Source organism: Acipenser ruthenus, chromosome 19 (genome assembly GCF_902713425.1).
Source record: "Acipenser ruthenus chromosome 19, fAciRut3.2 maternal haplotype, whole genome shotgun sequence".
Classification (NCBI taxonomy): Eukaryota; Metazoa; Chordata; class Actinopteri; order Acipenseriformes; family Acipenseridae; genus Acipenser; species Acipenser ruthenus.
In genome coordinates, this window is record NC_081207.1 from 8,587,319 (window position 1) to 8,605,587 (window position 18,269).

The 18,269-nt window shown below is 39.2% G+C and overlaps 1 long non-coding RNA gene across 1 annotated transcript in view; it reads left to right on the forward strand.

The window, feature by feature from the left end:
• Positions 1 to 11,223, forward strand: part of LOC117424132 (uncharacterized) — a 35,454-nt gene extending 24,231 nt beyond the window's left edge. The window contains exons 3-6 of the long non-coding RNA XR_009307755.1: positions 6,383 to 6,440; positions 6,559 to 6,640; positions 10,422 to 10,502; positions 11,165 to 11,223. This is a non-coding gene — a long non-coding RNA (uncharacterized LOC117424132). The remainder of the gene's footprint in view (positions 1 to 6,382; positions 6,441 to 6,558; positions 6,641 to 10,421; positions 10,503 to 11,164) is intronic.
• The last annotated feature ends 7,046 nt before the right edge of the window (positions 11,224 to 18,269 follow it).

Below are 18,269 nucleotides of genomic sequence, written 5' to 3' on the forward strand. Positions count from 1 at the left end.
GTAAATTTTATAGACGGTTGGCAACCTCGTTCCAGACAGAACTTCTGCTCTAATAATCAGCAAGAGAGCTGAGTGAGTTTGGAAAAGTGCAATGTGAAACCAATAGAACTCTAGTCTTGACGAAGCTGCAAGTGAGCCAAGCAAACACATTTAAATTCACTTTAAAAGAAACTCAAGTTCACTTGCATTTTTCTGATGTGAAAAGAACCGAAGCAAACCTAAAAGAAATGTGTTTGTTTGCAAGTGAACAACAATTCAAATAACTTGCAATTGAATTAGGTGTGTAAGGGCCCCTATATAACACACATGATCCTAATATTTAATTCCTTACCTGTTTTAAAAGCGGTTTCTGCTTAAATCATATTAGGGTTGTCCAGTGCACAAAAGCCCTTAGGTAAAGCTCTGTGCACTAAAAACATGTGCAATGCTGATATGCTTACCCATCTCGCATCAGAAAATCTGCCTCTAGGAAGCTTTACAGCTGCAATTGTTGCTGGAATAGTTTGTAAGCATGGTCACATCTAAACAGAAGCAACAGAGAATTATTCAGAACACACACCAAGCAAAATTAATTTGAGATATTTTGATGCAAAAGGATATTATCTTCAAGTATTGCTCATCCTTGTTAGACAGCTTTTTGGGTCTTCCAGTCCTGGGTTTGTCAATTACAGATGATGTTTTTGGATATCTGTAAGGTTGTCGGTACATGATGTTTAAATGTTTTCCTAGAATTTGTGTCTTGTTTTAAATATTACAGTGTATACATTTTAAACTGTTAGCCCACACACATTATTTCTGGAATTCTGTTTAGTTTAAATAGACTAACTTACTGTAAATGCATAGGGAAGTTTTATGGCACGTTATTCCCAGGTTTTTCGGTGTTGAGTTCTGTAAAGGTGCTTTTTATTTCAAAAGACATCAACATTAGTTGAAATAAAAATTACACTTTCCCACTCACTTACTTATAGAAAGAGCCCATCAGCAACACACTTTTTCCACAGCAAACTGGTGAACTCCTGATAGTTGTTTTAATTCTGCTTATCGTATGCTTCCAATCTCTTTTAATGGTTTGACTATACAGTCAATTCAAATGGTGGAGTTAAATATTACCACGCTGCTCTATAGAGTAATGTCCAATCTTTTTGTCTTTGTTGGCCAAACATCTGCAGCACAGGCCATTGTGCATTTCGGACGCCAAACATCAGCAGATGTTACTGATATAAAAATAAAAGTAACACCCTTTCAGCAAAAGGCTAAAGTAGCCTGAAAAGAGAGTAAGTACTCGCTAATCTGCAGTTTGGGTTTAAACAGCTGTGCATCCACACTCGATCCAGACAGGATACTTTTGAGTATCCGGATGAGGTTGGAAAGACCAGTGTTGGGTTTTAGGGCCAGGGGTTGGAGAGCATTTCTGTGATGGTAATGAATATCTACAGCTGTTACAGAAACTGTGAACATTTTACATAAGTGCATATTTACAAGTTGACAAGTTTGTCTCTTGAGATGTAAAGTGTTTCTTCTCAAGCACTGGATATGCAGGACCTGTACAAAGCTCTAGCTGAGCGATTTTAAAACAATTTTTTGATTAATCTTAAGATTGAAAAGTGTATTTCAGTTAATCGGATATTTTTCTTGTGCAACTGTATCCATTTAATTAAAGATGTCTTTTTTCATATTACTAATGTTATTACTTTTTTCTTCAGGTTTGTTTGAATATTTTTCATTAAAGGACACATTTACTTTCAGTAAATACACCATCCCGCACTTTGCTGCAGCATTGGTTAGACTGTCGTATTTAAGAATTCATGGGCTTACAGTGTTCTTGAAAGAGTTCTCGAAGTTGACGCTTTTCATTTGCTGGTGTATTTCTACTTGTGGCAATCAGTCTGACCGTAGATACAAGCAATGGCTTTCCGATCCACTGAACTGTTAGAAATTACTTTATTAATACTTTATAACTTTATATATAAATAATATTTAGTGGAAAGAACAGCAGGTCTTATCTTGAAGGCATTAAAGAGATTTTTTTAGGTAAAATATAAAACCTGCTGATGTGCCGTGAACTACTAATATACCCACAGTGACATCAATGAAATTGGATCCCTGTCCCACAGTATACTTGCATCGTCTGCTCTCGTACATGAAATACCACAATGCAAATTAAAATCTGCCACTCTGTTAATATCAATAATGAATTATACATGGACAGAGGTCCTAGCCGAAATGTTTGTCGATTTGACTCAGATTCTTTATAAGTTTTACCTTGTATTTTGAGGGGTTTTAAAGTTACGAATGAACAAACTGTCTGTATGACCCTACTTTAACCAAAATCTACATAGTTTGTAGAACACCATATCCTCTATCCAAATGCATTATATTCCATTAATCCAAACAAAAACATGTCTTTTCCCTTCAATGAGGTAACTTCCATTGGTTGTCATGCTAGGAGATTGTCAAACCCGAACCAAAAAACGCATAAATTTAAAGTCATGTCAGTACCCAAATTTGAAATTCATCATTGCATTGCATTACAATACACCGGTAATACTTGCATTAGTTTTTATACACCTCTGTATTAAATTAAAGATCCTTTGCTTTGAAATCTCTCAAACCTTAAATATTTTAGAATGGCCTGAAGTTTTTGCCTTTTGTCTCATGGCGTCTTGAGTCCTTTGTGAAAACCAAAACCAGGGCCGTGCTCACCCCTGAAGAAGTGAGCCTAAAAGCAAAGTTGGCACTGCAAGTTGAAACTCTTGTTCTTTTTAAATGTTAAACACCTTGAACAGGCTACCCCTGTGTAGTTTTACATGTGACATTTCCTTAAAACCACCTACAAACACAAAGTGAGTTTAGCCCTTGTTTGCACCTAAACATCTGCACCAGGCTAACTGGAAATCATTGCTATCGGAGACATGTTGTAAATATTTTGAACAAAGAGGATTCCAAAAACAACATTCGTCAAGGTTTATGGAAAATTTTGTAAATATGATAGTTTATACAGTGTGAACATACTGTAGAGAGGTTGAATTAAAGTGTGCGTGGATATAGTTTCTGGCCCCTTTTTATGTTGTGGCAGTGTTTAACCACCGGTAATTGTAACTTTGGCACCCTGTAAAAGGATGGACCATTGCATAAACTTTAGAAAGGAAAGTTTATTTCAGGGCAGCTTTAATTATCTGTAACAGAAAAGTTATTGGTAATATGTGAAGGTAAAATATATAGCTGAAACAGAGATATGCAGATCGTTTTTACAAGACAAAAAGAAGACCACTTGTTATAGAGACAATCTGTAGCTATCAAATTCTGTACCCTAGGGCACCGAGAATAATGATGAATAGAGCGACTAAAACTTCATTTGGGTCACCTTAAGTGATCTTACAAATATATAGGTCAGTATATATTAGGAATGGACATGTTATCCAAAAACAATTTCTAAATTAAAAGTGGCAATTTAAAATATAAAAATAAATAGTGAGAGCAAAACTACAGTACAGTAAAATAAATGTAAGTACCTTTGCAGGATGAAGAGCCAGAACATTGAATGTTTTTCTGCTTTGTGTAGTATGTACTGAAATGTGTTACTAAGTGACCCTTTTATATTGTTGAGTTAGTCAGACAGCAGTTAGTCAGTTTACAGCATCATTCTGTTAGTGTTTTATTATTCAGCTTGGTAAAGGTAAAAGGATCAGGATATTGAAAATAAAAACAACAGTGCATGTCGGCATTTGGATTAAAACACAGTTCATTCTAAACCCTGCAGTGTATGTAACATGTTAGGAAAATCTTCCTTCGTTAGCTATATACTTCACTTAAGACAGAATAACAAAACTTCTCCCACTTTTGTCTGCCTGTTTTATTCAACCCCTATTCACAAAATGTTGAGGCATGTTTTTTTAAGGAATATTTTAGGGAGTGTTTATAAACATTCTGTTAGGTTAAACAATTATTTTAAAAATGAGAAGAAACTAATAAATCCTCTTTTAAAACTACTGTATATTTAATCAATCAAAATGGGCTTTAAAATAGAAATCCTTAACAAAACTTTCCTTTTGTGAATAGCACCATATGTTTCAATCATAGTATAAAGGGGAGTGCCCACAATTCAAAAATATAGTAACTGTTTAGTCACCACACATGTTGTAAAAAGAAATTAGCTCTGGGTAGTTGAATGAACTGTTTTAAAAAATAAGAGGCTGCACCTGGGAATTGTTTTTAGTTCTTGTGGTTCACTGTGTGTTACCTACTATTCCACAAACACTACAGCCTGTCTTTGCTTTCTTCCAGCTCATGTGCATGAAAACAGCTGTATTCTAATTCAGATCATTAATTATTATATGGCTTTGGCACAGATCGTCACAATCGTGCAGATGTTCATGATCTGTTTGTGGAGATGAAAGACATTAATTTGCTAATCATATGTAGATATTTGACATTGTTAGTTGCAGTAGTTGCGTGTACAACAAAGTTGCATGCAGTTGGCCAGAGAAAGAAAATAACTGATTTATTCAACAGTTCTTTATTACAGCTGGAAACCTTTAGTTGTGCTCACAAAATGTTGTTTTTAAGAATATGATTAAAGAAATGTAATTATTTTTGGATTCTCCTAAAGGGCAGAGCTTTGTTTTATTTCAAAAACACCAGAGTGATGTTGATTCTTGTTCTTGAAGTCTTTCTTGAAGTTAATCTCTTGTACAATCAGTAATGCTGCATAATGTGCTTATGCTATGAGATACAGCTTCCAAGTTTCCTAATGAAGTACAACAGGTTTGTTGCAATGAGGAACTTCTTAGCACTGAAATGTTACATGCATAGTAATTAGGTATTTCTCTCTGCATTTAAATGACTTATTTTCTAATAGAACAGGATAAGATGTGGTAGTCCAAATACAAGAAATACAACCACATTTGTTGATTTTGAATACCTTTTTATAGGATCAACTGAATGTGTATTACAGATGCGTTTGCTATCGTCTGGACTTGGCATTAACCTTGTGTGGGCTCTGGTATACCCTGGGTCACTTAAATCCAAACAAATGCTGTAGTTTACATTGTTGCGGATCACACCCGCCCAACAATGCTGCATTTGTACCCTGATGGTGATGGCTACTTTAAAGACGATGATGCACCCACCCACTGTGCCATAATTGGGTTAAGGAATATGACAGGCTTCAGGCATTTTCCATGGCCACCACAATCCCCAGATCTCAATCCAGTTTGGGATGAATTGAACAACACATAGTCATTCTGATCCTCTGCCTACCTCTTTGCACCAATTACATGAAAAATTAATGATTGAATAGATTAACATCCCTAGAGACATCTCCCAGTACCCTTTGAAGTCTGTGACATTGTGTCAAGGCTTTAGGTACAGGTCACAATTAACTTGCCAAACAATGTATATATCTACACACATTTGTAGGAAAAGAGCAGTGAAATAGTAAACATGATTAATAAATGTTGAATCTTAATGTGTCATTCATGTCTGTCTGTCTGTCTGTCTGTCCTCTTCACTCATGTGCCAGCATTTTTTTTTTTTCTCAGTGGAAAGCTGCAATTTGCTACATATCCATACCATTTTAATACAAGGAATGCAACCTGAGGTTATTAAACAGCAGGTTTTAAAAAAAATAAAAAAAATAAAAAAAAAAACTTGCATTTTTGTGCTTTAGATCCTGAATGTTCTTAAATAAATGTGCTTGAAGACAAAAGTTCTTCCTCATGTAGAAATGTGTATGGCATCCTTTGCTGAAGGACACTCTGGTTATCTCCTGAAACCCAATAGAATCTAGAAGCGGTCATGTTCCCACCTTGGCTTCATAAATAAGATATTCAGCACTGTGGTTATGCAATGCAAATGCCAATAAGTAAGTCATGCTCTTGAGAGAAAGCCCACCGCAGTTGCTACTGTTCAGAGAAAACAGCCTGTTTTTACAAAACTGATTGTCACTTTTCCAGATTTTTTTGTTCTTAATTTCTCCCTGGTGAAATGTTCTGTACACTGTGAACATTACAAAGTGAAAATTCAAAACCAGCACACTCATTTGTTATTAATAGGTACTTTTACCTAGATTGCTCCAGAAAAAACCCAACTGTATAAATGGGTAATTGTATGTAAAAATAATGTGATATCTTGTAACAATTGTAAGTCGCCCTGGATAAGGGCGTCTGCTAAGAAATTAATAATAGTAATAAATCTGCATATGCTTCTAGATTTCATTGTAATACAACATCATATGTACCAATACCAGGTAAAGTTACTGCGAATTGTAAGACAACACCAATGCTTTATCTGCCATGTATTGTAAAGGAGTGATGATACAGGCTTTAAAAAATATTTTCTTTTTTGGTTCCACTTATAAATAATGTCTGGCTGTATTCCACAGGAATAACACCTGAATATAACAAAGAACAAAGATTTCCAGCACAATGAAAGCAGGACAGGTGACCATTTTAACCCTAATAAGAGTTAATTGATTATAAATCCTAGCTGTTAGACTCAAATGTCACATGATACATCCTGTAGAACAGCTAATCCTAGCCTTGTCTTTCTAAATTACAGATGAAGAAATTGATGTACCCATGTACATTTAAGAGGGATTCACCAGGATTTAAATCCACTGGACCAAGAAGACGTTTGACAGGTACTTTTGAATATGACATTGTGGATGAACGTACACAAGGTCTAAACAAGAATAGATGCATAGCTTGGTTGTGCATAGACAAATACTGTGGATTGTTTTATGTGACAGTCTACTTGTTTTTTAACTATACTCTAAACAATCGGATATAGTGGTAGCCTTGCAACATACACTGTTTCATTGGCAGCTTCTTGCAAGTGTAATAATACGTAATGTTGATGCATAAGTTGAACTATGTTGACAATTGAAAACTGCAGTACTTTTCCCCCTTGTCAAAGAACAAATATTTTTTTAATCTGTCCATGCACTTAAGTTTGTGGATGCAAATTAATTTAGAAGTTGTTGATCTACAGACCTTACTTTTGATTGTGAGTAATTCAAGGACAGTTTGCGTAGAAAGAAATCTTTTGTTGGGTTTTTCTGGCACAACTGTTATATGTTTAGTTATTAATTTAATTGGTAGGATTCCATGCGGCTCTGTAGCATTCCAGCTAGTGCATGAAAACGGCTTCTGTGGCCAACAGTAAATTCCACAAAAAACAAATACCACTAAAAACAAAATATTCTGAAAAGTAATCAGGTCTTCTACTTCACGTAAACATGATATTATCAATACACATCTCAAGCTAATACGCACTGGATGTTTTAGCTGGTGAATACCTTTTATCATATGGGATTCAGAAAATGAAGATAAATAGGCATTTTAATAACCTTGGGCTCAAATCCTACTCTACAAAAATGCTTATTAGTACATGATACCCTACCAATCCATTGCTCTAAATGTTTTCACATTTAAATGTGTTTGTACTGATACAGAATTGAAAGTTGCATTAAACCTTGTGTAGGACAGGTCTGATTCAAGAATACAGCTACTTCACTCCTTTTAATTGCCCTTTTTTCCTTTAAATTAAAATTACAATGAATAGTGCTCGATTACCAGCACCACAAACTAAAGTCCTCTCTGATTATGCAAAATATAACACGCAATGCCCTTGGAAGGACGACCATTTTAGGATGTGAGGATAAAGCCACCAGGCCTATCCAATCGACAGTCTTAATATATGTAATGGGGTACCATTTTAACACTACTGTCTTACCCTGAAGAAACCTTAGCAGAATGACCTGCAGACTACACAATTACCAGAAGTTTATTTAGAACCAAGGTTACAAGTTTGCTCATGAATGATACGGCAGGATATTGGTGTTATACAAATTATGGTTCAATGCTTTGCATTGGTGGGTATTGATGTCGGTCAGTATAGATGTGTGCTCGCAGAGTTCTAAAGGGAAGTGTTCATTGCACATCACTGTAGCCAGTTCCATTGTCCCTCCATTTTGACAGGTATTAGTAGGTGTGTTAAAATATGACTGCCACTTTGGTACAATTTTACCAATGGTTCACGCAACAAGTGCATTGCTATTAAAGACCATATTAACACCACTAAACATTATAGAAATACTGAGCCCCACAAATCAGGTTAATACATTTCTGGGTGTTGCTGTTTAGATCACTAAAATAAACCATTATATGTATTTCACATAACAGTGTGTATCTTCCTGCTTCTGGACGATTTGATCAAATAGCTACACAGAAAAGGAAATACGTCAAAGTAGCTCAGTCCACTTCACTCTGATCCAGAGCCATAAACCCACCACGTGTGATCTGCACCCCCTCCTCACTCAACTCTTCCAGGATGCTGCCCCTGCTCTACTCTCTTTTATTTCCTCTCTCCTCTCTGGCTGCTTCCCCTCTGCCTTCAAGCAAGCCTACATCACCCCATCTTAAAAAAAAAACTCCCTGGATCCCTCATCCCTCCAGAACTACTGTCTCCCTCCTCCCGTTCCTCTCAAGCCTTCGAGTGAGTGGTACATCACAAGCTCTCTGCTTTTCTGTCAACACATTCCCTGCTCGACCCCCTCCAATCTGGCTTTCGCCCTGCACGCTCCACTGAAACTTTCTCTTCTCTCAGTCACAAACTACTCTCTGCTCGTGCCACCTCCCTCTCCCCTATCCTAATTCTCAACCTCTCTGCTGCCTTTGACACAGTTGACCACTCTATTCTCCTGTCCTCCCTTGCTGACCTAGGACTCTCCAGCACTGTTCTTGCCTGGTTCTCCTGCTACCTCTCCTAGCGCACATACCAGGTGTCCTGGCGTGGCTTAGCCTCCACCTCTTGCTCTTATTCGACAGGTGTCCCCCAATGCTCAGTCCTGGGACCCATCCTGTTTTCTCTCTACACCTGCTCCCTGGGTCCCCTCATCTCCTCCCCAGGGCTTCTTGTATCACTTCAATGCCCAGATCTTCCTCTCCTCTCCTTTCCCACCTGTGACTGAGACATTTCCTCCTGTATCTCTACCTGTCTCTCGGCCATCTCCTCCTGGATGCACTTGCATCATCTCAAACTCGACCTCTCCAAATCAGACCCCCTTTTCTCTTTCCCCCCCCCCCCCCCCCAGTCCTCCCCCACCGATGATCTCTCTCTCTCTATTCCACTTGAATCCACCACCCTCTCTCCCTCCTCATCCACCGAGAACCCTGGTGTCACCCTCGACCCCTCCCTCTCCTACTCTCCGCACATTTCGACTGGCACGCTCCTGTCGCTTCTTCCTCAGTAACATACACGGAATTTGCACCTTCCTCACCGATTTACTCCACGTAGCTCCTAGTTCAGGCCCTGGTATTGTCCTGCCTCAACTGCTTCAACTCCCCAATGGCCGGTCTTCCTGCCTCCTGCTACCCGTGTTCTCCAGCTCATACAAAACTCTTCTGCTCCACTGCCTGCCCTGGCTCCCTATCGCTGCTCGCATCCAATTCCCCTTTCGCTATCTTGACCTTTCTCCCCCTCCGCTCCTCCACCTCCAGCAGACTAGCTGTACCCCCCCTCCAGAGCCTGCTCCTTCTCCACCCTTGCCCCTTAGTGGTGGAATGACCTACCCACAGATATCAGGACTGCTCAGTCCCTGATCACCCTCCGGCTCTTCCTCAAAACACACCTGTTCAGACAGCATCTGTAAACCTCAACTCTCAACTGTACTGCACTATATCGCATCAAATTGTACCAGTTCTTGCATCAGCTTGTACTTGCACTGAATTTCTCCATACCTTGCCACATTCAACTACTGCTCCTAACTATAACTGTATCTTGTATTTGATTTTACTCTCATAGGTAACCATACTCCATGTTTATTTTGTATTTGCTCTTATTGGGAAATCATTGTCATCCATTTATCATACTACATGTTCTTACTGAATTTTACTCGTATATGAAAATATATACTATGTTATAACTGCTCTTAGTTAAACTTGCTCTTACTTAATGTACTTTAATAACTGCTCTTATCTGTATTATAATATTCTGTAATGTGATACTTTGTACTGTGATATTTTGTAATAATTGTAAGTCGTCATGATTTAAGGGTGTCTGCTAAGAAATAAATAATAACAATAAAAATAAGTCACACCCCGGTTAGCTGACTGACTTCAGATCTACACACATGAAACAGTGTCAAGTGGATCACCTGCACATATTTATAATATACTTGGTATTTTCAGATAAGTATGTTTGAGTTGTTTTGGCAACAGGTGGTCTTGTATGGGTAATTGGCTGTGATGACATTTCCTTTGTTGCTTGGAAGTTACAACTGGATGATCAGCTTGTGTAAAAACAGAAGTTCATTGGGAGATATGTTTGATATGGTCGAACTAAGGCACATTTGTCAATTTAAAAATAAATGTATTATACAACCATAACAAGATTTCTATTGTATCTGAAACTGTTTTCAGGCGTGATCACTGAAAATGTATTTGACAGACTAATTTGGCTCGACAGACCGTTGTGCAAATATTACTGCAAGTGTTAGAAAGGTAGGTGATTTATTTCTTATAGAACACAATAATCAAAAGAAATGTGTTGTACCATTGTTACGGTAAATGTTGCAGTTAATGAATACATGGGTCTTGTGACAAACAAATTAATGTATTGTAAAATGGTTAAGTCTTACTATATCAGTTAAATTAACACAAGTGCTTCAGACTGACAGGATTACACTTCAGATCTTTAAATCCCAATCTAATTCAAATTCACTGGTATCGGGTTATAATTGTAAATGGCCCTGGCTCAGATGAAGTGTAACAGTTTAACGCACCATTTACACTGTGACTGCACTAATTAAGATATTGTTAGCAAAACTGTGTTGTGCGTAGTAGTGTCTATTATTTAGGAGTAGTGGTCTGTGAAGCAGTCAAGGGAATTCTTGGCAATTGCTCTGCTCTGTTGTTTGAACCCACAGCCTGCTTTGACTTGCCAATTTCGTAGGAGTTGTAGGTCTGTATGTCCATCTGATTTTCGGCAGTCTTATCATGAGTTTTATAATAGAACATGCATCCTTTTTATTTGAAGTTGTAACTAGTTACAGTAACTTATTACTTTGAAAGAAAAATTGTTAGTTACAAATAATTACTTCCCAGGCACCATTTACATTGTGTGTATATATAATTTTTTTTTGTTTGTTTTTGGTTTTGTTAAGCCTGCCGCACACAGCCTGACTCAAGCCGTCCCGACTCATCTCATCTCAACTGGCCGTACAGAGTCTGGATTAATCGTAGCAGTGTGTGTGCACTTAAAACCAAGATTATGCAGATTTCAGTCGGAATGTCTTCAGATTTGAAGATTGAACATGTTGAATCTTTTTCAAATGCAGTTTCATTCAGATGTGATCAGTCTTTCTGTGTGCGGCGGTTGCCAGCCAAGACTGACTGAGACCGATTAGTCATAAGGGTGTCAACCAATGGTGAAGCAGGTTTAAGTGACGTAGCTTGTCATGTAACTTAAGAACATAAGTCCAGGGTCACAAACCCACCACGTGTGCCCTGGACCCCCTCCCCACTCACCTCTTTCAAGCTGCTGCTCCTGCTCTACTTCCCTTCATCTCCTCCCTTCTCAACACCTCTCTCCTTTCTGGTCTCTTTCCCTCTGCCTTCAAACAAGCCTCTATCAATCCCCTCCTCAAAAAACCTACCCTCGACCCCACCTCCCTCCAGAGCTACCGTCCTGTCTCCCTCCTACCCTTCCTCTCCAAAACCCTCGAGCGGGCTGTACACCGCCAGCTCTCTGCTTTCCTTTCCAACCACTCTCTGCTCGACCCTCTCCAATCTGGCTTCCGCTCTGCTCACTCCACTGAAACCGTCCTCCTGTCTGTCACCAACTCACTAAACTCTGCCCGAGCTGCCCCTCTCTCCTCTGTCCTAATTCTCCTCGACCTCTCTGCTGTCTTTGACACTGTCGATCACTCTATTCTACTATCCTCTCTGTCTGACCTGGGAATCTCTGGCACTGCTCTGGCCTGGTTCTCCTACCTCTCCAACCGCACTTACCAGGTAACCTGGCGTGGAGCAACCTCCACACCTTGCCCTCTCTCAACAGGAGTCCCCCAAGGGTCAGTCTTGGGTCCTCTCCTGTTCTCTCTCTAGACCCGCTCCCTGGGCCCCCTCATCGCATCCTATGGTTTCTCATACCATTTCTATGCTGATGATGCTCAGATTTTCCTCTCCTTCCCCACCTCTGACTCCACCATCTCCTCCCGTATCTCTACCTGTCTGTCAGCTATCTCCTCCTGGATGCACTCGCATCACCTCAAACTCAACTTCTCTAAATCTGACCTCCTTTTCTTTCCCTCCTCCTCCTCCCCCTCCTCTGATCTCTCTATCTCTGTTCCTCTGGAATCTACCTCACTCTCTCCCTCCTCCTCAGCTAAGAACCTCGGAATCACCCTGGACCCCTGCCTCTCTTATTCTCAGCACATCTCCACTCTGGCATGCACTTGCCGATTCTTCCTAGGCAACATCCGTAGAATCCGACCCTTCCTCACCAACTACGCCACCCAGCTCCTGGTCCAGGCCTTGGTACTCTCCCGCCTAGACTACTGCAACGCACTCCTGGCTGGCCTCCCTGTGTCCGCCACCCGTCTGCTCCAGCTCATCCAGAACTCCGCTGCTGGCCTGGTGTTCTCTCTGCCTTGCTTCTCCCACGCAACTCCACTGCTCCGCTCACTCCACTGGCTCCCGATCACCGCTCGCATCCAGTTCAAGACTCTGGTACTAGCCTACAGATGCCTTGACCAGACTGCACCCAGCTACCTCCAGACCCTCATCTCTCCCTACACTCCCACTCGACCTCTCCGCTCCTCCTGCACTAGAAGACTGGCTCTACCTCCTTTACGCTCCCCTGCCTCCAGAGCCTGCTCCTTCTCGCCCCGCAGTGGTGGAATGACCTTCCTACAGATGTCAGGACTGCCCAGTCCCTGACCACCTTCCGGCACCTCCTCAAGACTCACCTCTTCAGACAGCACCTGTAGAACTCCTCTGTTTTTCCCCCTGGACACTTATCACTCTTCCTTAAATGCGCTTTACATGCTCTTATCTGCCCCCTATTTTACTGCATTTAATCCTTTAATCCTGTAATCTGTCTTGTGTTATTTAATTTGTAGTATTTTGTATTTAATTATAAACTGGTGCAATTAGCACTGACATTTATCTGCTCCATTATTGAATCATATTTTGTCATACTTGTACTTGCTAGAACCAAAGTCATTGTATTTATCTTGCTCTTAATTGTATTATTACTTGTACTGTGATTCTTGAAATGTATTTGTTTACGACTGTAAGTCGCCCTGGATAAGGGCGTCTGCTAAGAAATAAATAATAATAATAACATAAGAAAGTTTACAAACGAGAGGAGGCCATTTGGCCCATCTTGCTCGTTTGGTTGTTAGTAGCTTATTGATCCCAGAATCTCATCAAGCAGCTTCTTGAAGGATCCCAGGGTGTCAGCTTCAACAACATTACTGGGGAGTTGGTTCCAGACCCTCAATTCTCTGTGTAAAAAAAGTGTCATACAAGATGGGGAATATTGATAGCTTTAATTCCACAGGTAAAAATACATTAGTCTTGAATTGGTCTGAGTGTCCCACATTCAAAAATACCAGATATGTGCACGTTTTGATTAGTTTTTTTTTTGTTTGTTTTTTTTTAGGCGTTTTACTACTCAAAGGTAAATTATTAATTTACCTTTTTATTATCAATCTACTGGCAGCCTATTTTTTTTTGCTGCGCTAAAACAGAAGTAACTGGTGTGTCTATCTCCAGTAGGTCACAAATCACAAGCCCCTAGATCCACACGCCGAGAAAAAAACGCCAAAGTCAAATAAAAATCAACCGATTGGATTTTATTGACCACAGGCTAAAGTGTATCAGACAAACTGTACAGAAAGTGCCACTGCCTGAAACGTTTGCACGGTGTAAATGGTCAATAGCTAAATTAATAGGCTAAGCGCTTCTTTTGGTTGCCTCGCGGCGCTGTCTCCGCCGTCTAATCAGCATACGATGCCATGCATAATATGAGAGTCGCTATGTTGGGCTAAGTTAATACAAAAATGTGTACAGTATCTAGTTGTGGTCGTAATTTAGTCTTAGCAGTGTGCGATACCCAGTCGGGAAAAACTCAATTGTGACGTAAAACCTAAACTGAGCACAACTGATCGCAGTATCTGTGCATACTCAGATGAGATGAGTTGGGACGGCTTGAGTCAGGCTGTGTGCGGCTGACTTTAGGCTGCAGCTTGAAAACTGAGCTATCAAACCCACTTGTTCCCTCCTCTGAACAATTGCAGTTACAAGTTATTGAAAAATGTAATCTCATTACAGTAATGTGTTTCATATACTCCCTGACACTGCTTCCTGTGCAACAGATAATAGTGTCCAACATGAAACACAACAACTCCTTTCCTGCACAAAGGACTTTAGGTGGTGTCAGGTGGGATGATTATAGTGCTACACACACTGAGTGAATCTACAGTGGTATGGCAGGATGTATGTGATTTCTCCAATTCCAACCAACTCTGAAAAACTAAATGATCTCCGGAAAAATAAGGGAAAGTCAAGAAAGCTGCTATGTTTTTAAAAGCATAAAAACATTCGGCACATTCCTGGTAAAAGCTGTAGGTCCTGTGGGATTCAAATATTTTGTCCTGCAATGTTAAGCGTATTGACACAGTGCCTCTAAATGGTAATTTGTTGTGGTTTTGATGACCTCATCTCATAACGATTCACAGGAGTAAACAGTTACTGTGAATGACAGACCTTTATCTCATTCTTCAAGCCATAACAGCTGTCTTTTTTTCCGGAATTCTAAAAACATGGGATTTGTTTCATTAAATGTCTTGTCCTTAAATAAGTTTGTACTGCAGGTGACTGTGTTTAGGTTATAGGGTTTTATCCTGTGCATCTCTCTCTCTCTCTCTCTCTCTCTCTCTCTCTCTCTCTCTCTCTCTCTCTCTCTCTCTCTCTCTCTCTCTCTCTCTCTCTCTCTCTCTCTCTCTCTCTCTCTCTCTCTCTCTCTCTCTCTCTCTCTCTCTCTCTCTCAAACATTTTCCCTTGAGGGTCAGGGTGCATTACTGATACTGAAATTTGACCCAGCAATGGGTATTTTTGATAAACATCGTGATCAGGAAGGTTATAGAGTTATGGTTAAGATGCTAATATTGGATACTAGAGATGTGATGTGGCTGCTAAGAATAATAATATTGTAACACAAATAAGTGGGAGAGTTGAAGCAGAAACACGTACTGAATAAAACAAATAATCAGCTGTCAATGAACCTGTCTGGAGACAATATGTTTGTTTTGTCATATTTTTTTTTGTACCTTGTGTGTAGGGGAGGATGCATGGTAGTGACACAGTGAAGCTGCAAATTGATTGATATATGCCAATGATCAGCATCCACTGTCTCATATATGTTAAACTGGATAGGTAAACTGCTTTATATGGACAAAAAAATAGATAACTATATAGATTCTGGTGTGATCACTGTGCTAAACTGTCTCAAGTAAAAAATAAATAAATAAATAAATAAAATGGCATTTTAAATCTTTTCACCTGCAACTAGCAAGGCAGTAGAAAGAAACGGCCAATGGCAACCCTATCCTTAGTAACTCTACTACATTCTTCTGTAGTTTTAGCCTTCTGTGCACTTCTGATCAGAAACAAGACCTTGCAAGTAGCTTGGTTTGTTTACATTCCCTGAAAGTCATTTCTGCTGCTGGTCCACAAGCTCTCTCCTTCCCTGAGGCTGCCTTGTGCTGAATACTCCTGCTGACAGCAGCAGGAGGTTATGAATATCATTCGCTAGCTCTGCTGTAGCTCAGAGGAGAAGCAAAACAAAACATACCCCAGGATTATGATATATTCAATAAGGGCTAGAGATGCATTCAGTGAGCTTCAGTACTGTTAGACAAGCTGTTCTCTAGATATATGCAACACTCAAAAGTCTGTCTGTCTGTATGTATATATGTATGAATGACAAGGTTATGCCCACACCCACTATATCCCTGTCAGGGGTATGTGTTTGTCCTGTATATGTCCTGCCTGGACTACCTTGGGCCCAACTGACATGAGGCTTTGGCGGTGGCTGAATGCTTTTAGAGAGATCAGGATTTGTTTTATTTTCGCTATGATAGGACAATACCCTTATACCTCCGAAGCTGGATAGTTCATCTAAAAACAATATTAAATCTTTTAAATCTACTATTGTATTTCCAAAGTTGTAAGTCAGCATTTAATTTCTGAGAAATAAGCTCAATGTAGAACTACTGTAGTCCAGTTAAAAAAAAAAAAAAGTGCAGTGAAAAAAAAAAAATACCAAAACACTGACTAGATACTTTTATAATGTAGATACTGATTTGCAGTGCCATACTGCTTTAAAGAGCGTTGACAATTAGGTATGATTAGTTCATTCAGGAGTTGAGTGATCAGATTTATTTTCTTAGTGCAAAGGTGAACAGCAGCGAGTGTATAACAGTATATACATTCTCTAAAATACCGCCACTTTTTACATGTCAAATACACCCCAATGTGTGGAGATGATGATGATGATGATGAGGATTTAAAAGCACTTGCTGCTGATGTAAGCTTCCACGCACAGTAATAACTATGCTGTCTCCACACGGGCTTTTCATTTCAAAGTCAGAAGTTTGCCAGTTTATATTCTCCACTCTTTCTTGGGCAAACATTTCTGTTGGCAGTCTGTATGACTGACACTAATTGTGTGAACATTCTTGCCATCTGAATGTAATATGTTTATATATGCATGTTGACTTTGCAGTTTGTTTGTTTTCACTCATTTAGTAAGTCCAATGTTTCCCATTGAAGAGGAGGTCATCGGAGCAAAGAAATGCCGAGCTTGGACAAGCAACGTATACAGCTGTGCCTCACAAGACTGATTTGATTTGTACAAATAACACCCCTGTAATTGTATTCTGTAATTTACAAAAGCTGTTTCAGTCAGGATTGGCAAGACAGAAGATATGACAGACTTTGGTTAAAGGGCAGTGAGTGCTTGGCTGACATGTGTTTCTGCACAAATTACTTAATGTTTCACAGTTAATATTCTCAGTAGTGATTCTGGAAAACCGGTTGAATGAAGGCATTAATCCTGAAGGAATCATTACTCCTCCAAAGCAAGTTTAGTCTTAGTCATTGTCTATGGGGAGCCTTCACCTTATTGAAAGTGCCATGGTCATTGTTTCTGCTTGTTTCTCCAACATTTGATATTTAATTACAGTAGTTATAATAACCATTGCTCTTTATAAAGTCTTAACATGGTTTGCACCCAACAGTATATTTTCGTTTGAAACCTTTTCTGTGATATTTATTGGGTATTTGAATTCAAAACTGTATCAAGGAAGCTTAGGTGAAACAAGGACCCCTCCACCCCCATACAAAACCAAACCTAATATTTAATATGCTTTTAAAAAATAAAAATACAGAGAGAGAATTTTTTAATAAGGTTGTTGCGTCTTACACCCTTGTTGAGACTATTAGCTTTATAGACATTTCTTGTAAAATATTATTCAAATACATAAAAAAAAAAACTAATTTTGTTTACATTATTATTTTGCTTCCCTGATTTAAAACAGAGTTGTATATATATATATGGCACTCACACCACACTGCTGCAGGTAGTAGAAGGGTGATTGTTTTCACATAGGGAGAAAGTGTGTGCCTACAGCTAAAACTACGCTAGATAATGTAAGTAAACTGGTATGCCAACACTCTGGTTTCTGAGTGCACAGAATGCTAAACTATGGAAGAATGAAGTAAACATTCACCCAGGTGTCCAATTTTTGTGTAAACTTAAACATGATAGAGGGCCATTGCAGCTTTACCATGTCATGACAATATCCTGACAAGTTTAGTGTGTTTTAGTTTTTGTCTGCATTCTGAACACATTTCTTTTCAAAAAAGAAAGATGAAACCAATAATCCAATATGTCAGTTCTCTATTAAATCAAAGTAACTTAAAATTAAATTAACAGTTCCGATGGGAGAATGAAGACCTCCTAGTAAATGTTTGTTTCTATTTTAATGGTTCGAATTTTGCACTGTAATAAATCGACAGCCCTGTGTAAAATATATAAAAAGTATACTTCTGGGAGTACACTTTTTTTTTTTTATATACATTTCTAATTATAACAGATAACAGAAGGTGGACAGTCCAGGTAATCAGCCATTTTCCCTGGTAGATCTACTTTGGGTTAACAGTCAGTCAGTAGGGGGTGGGAGCAGGTAGTTTGTAACT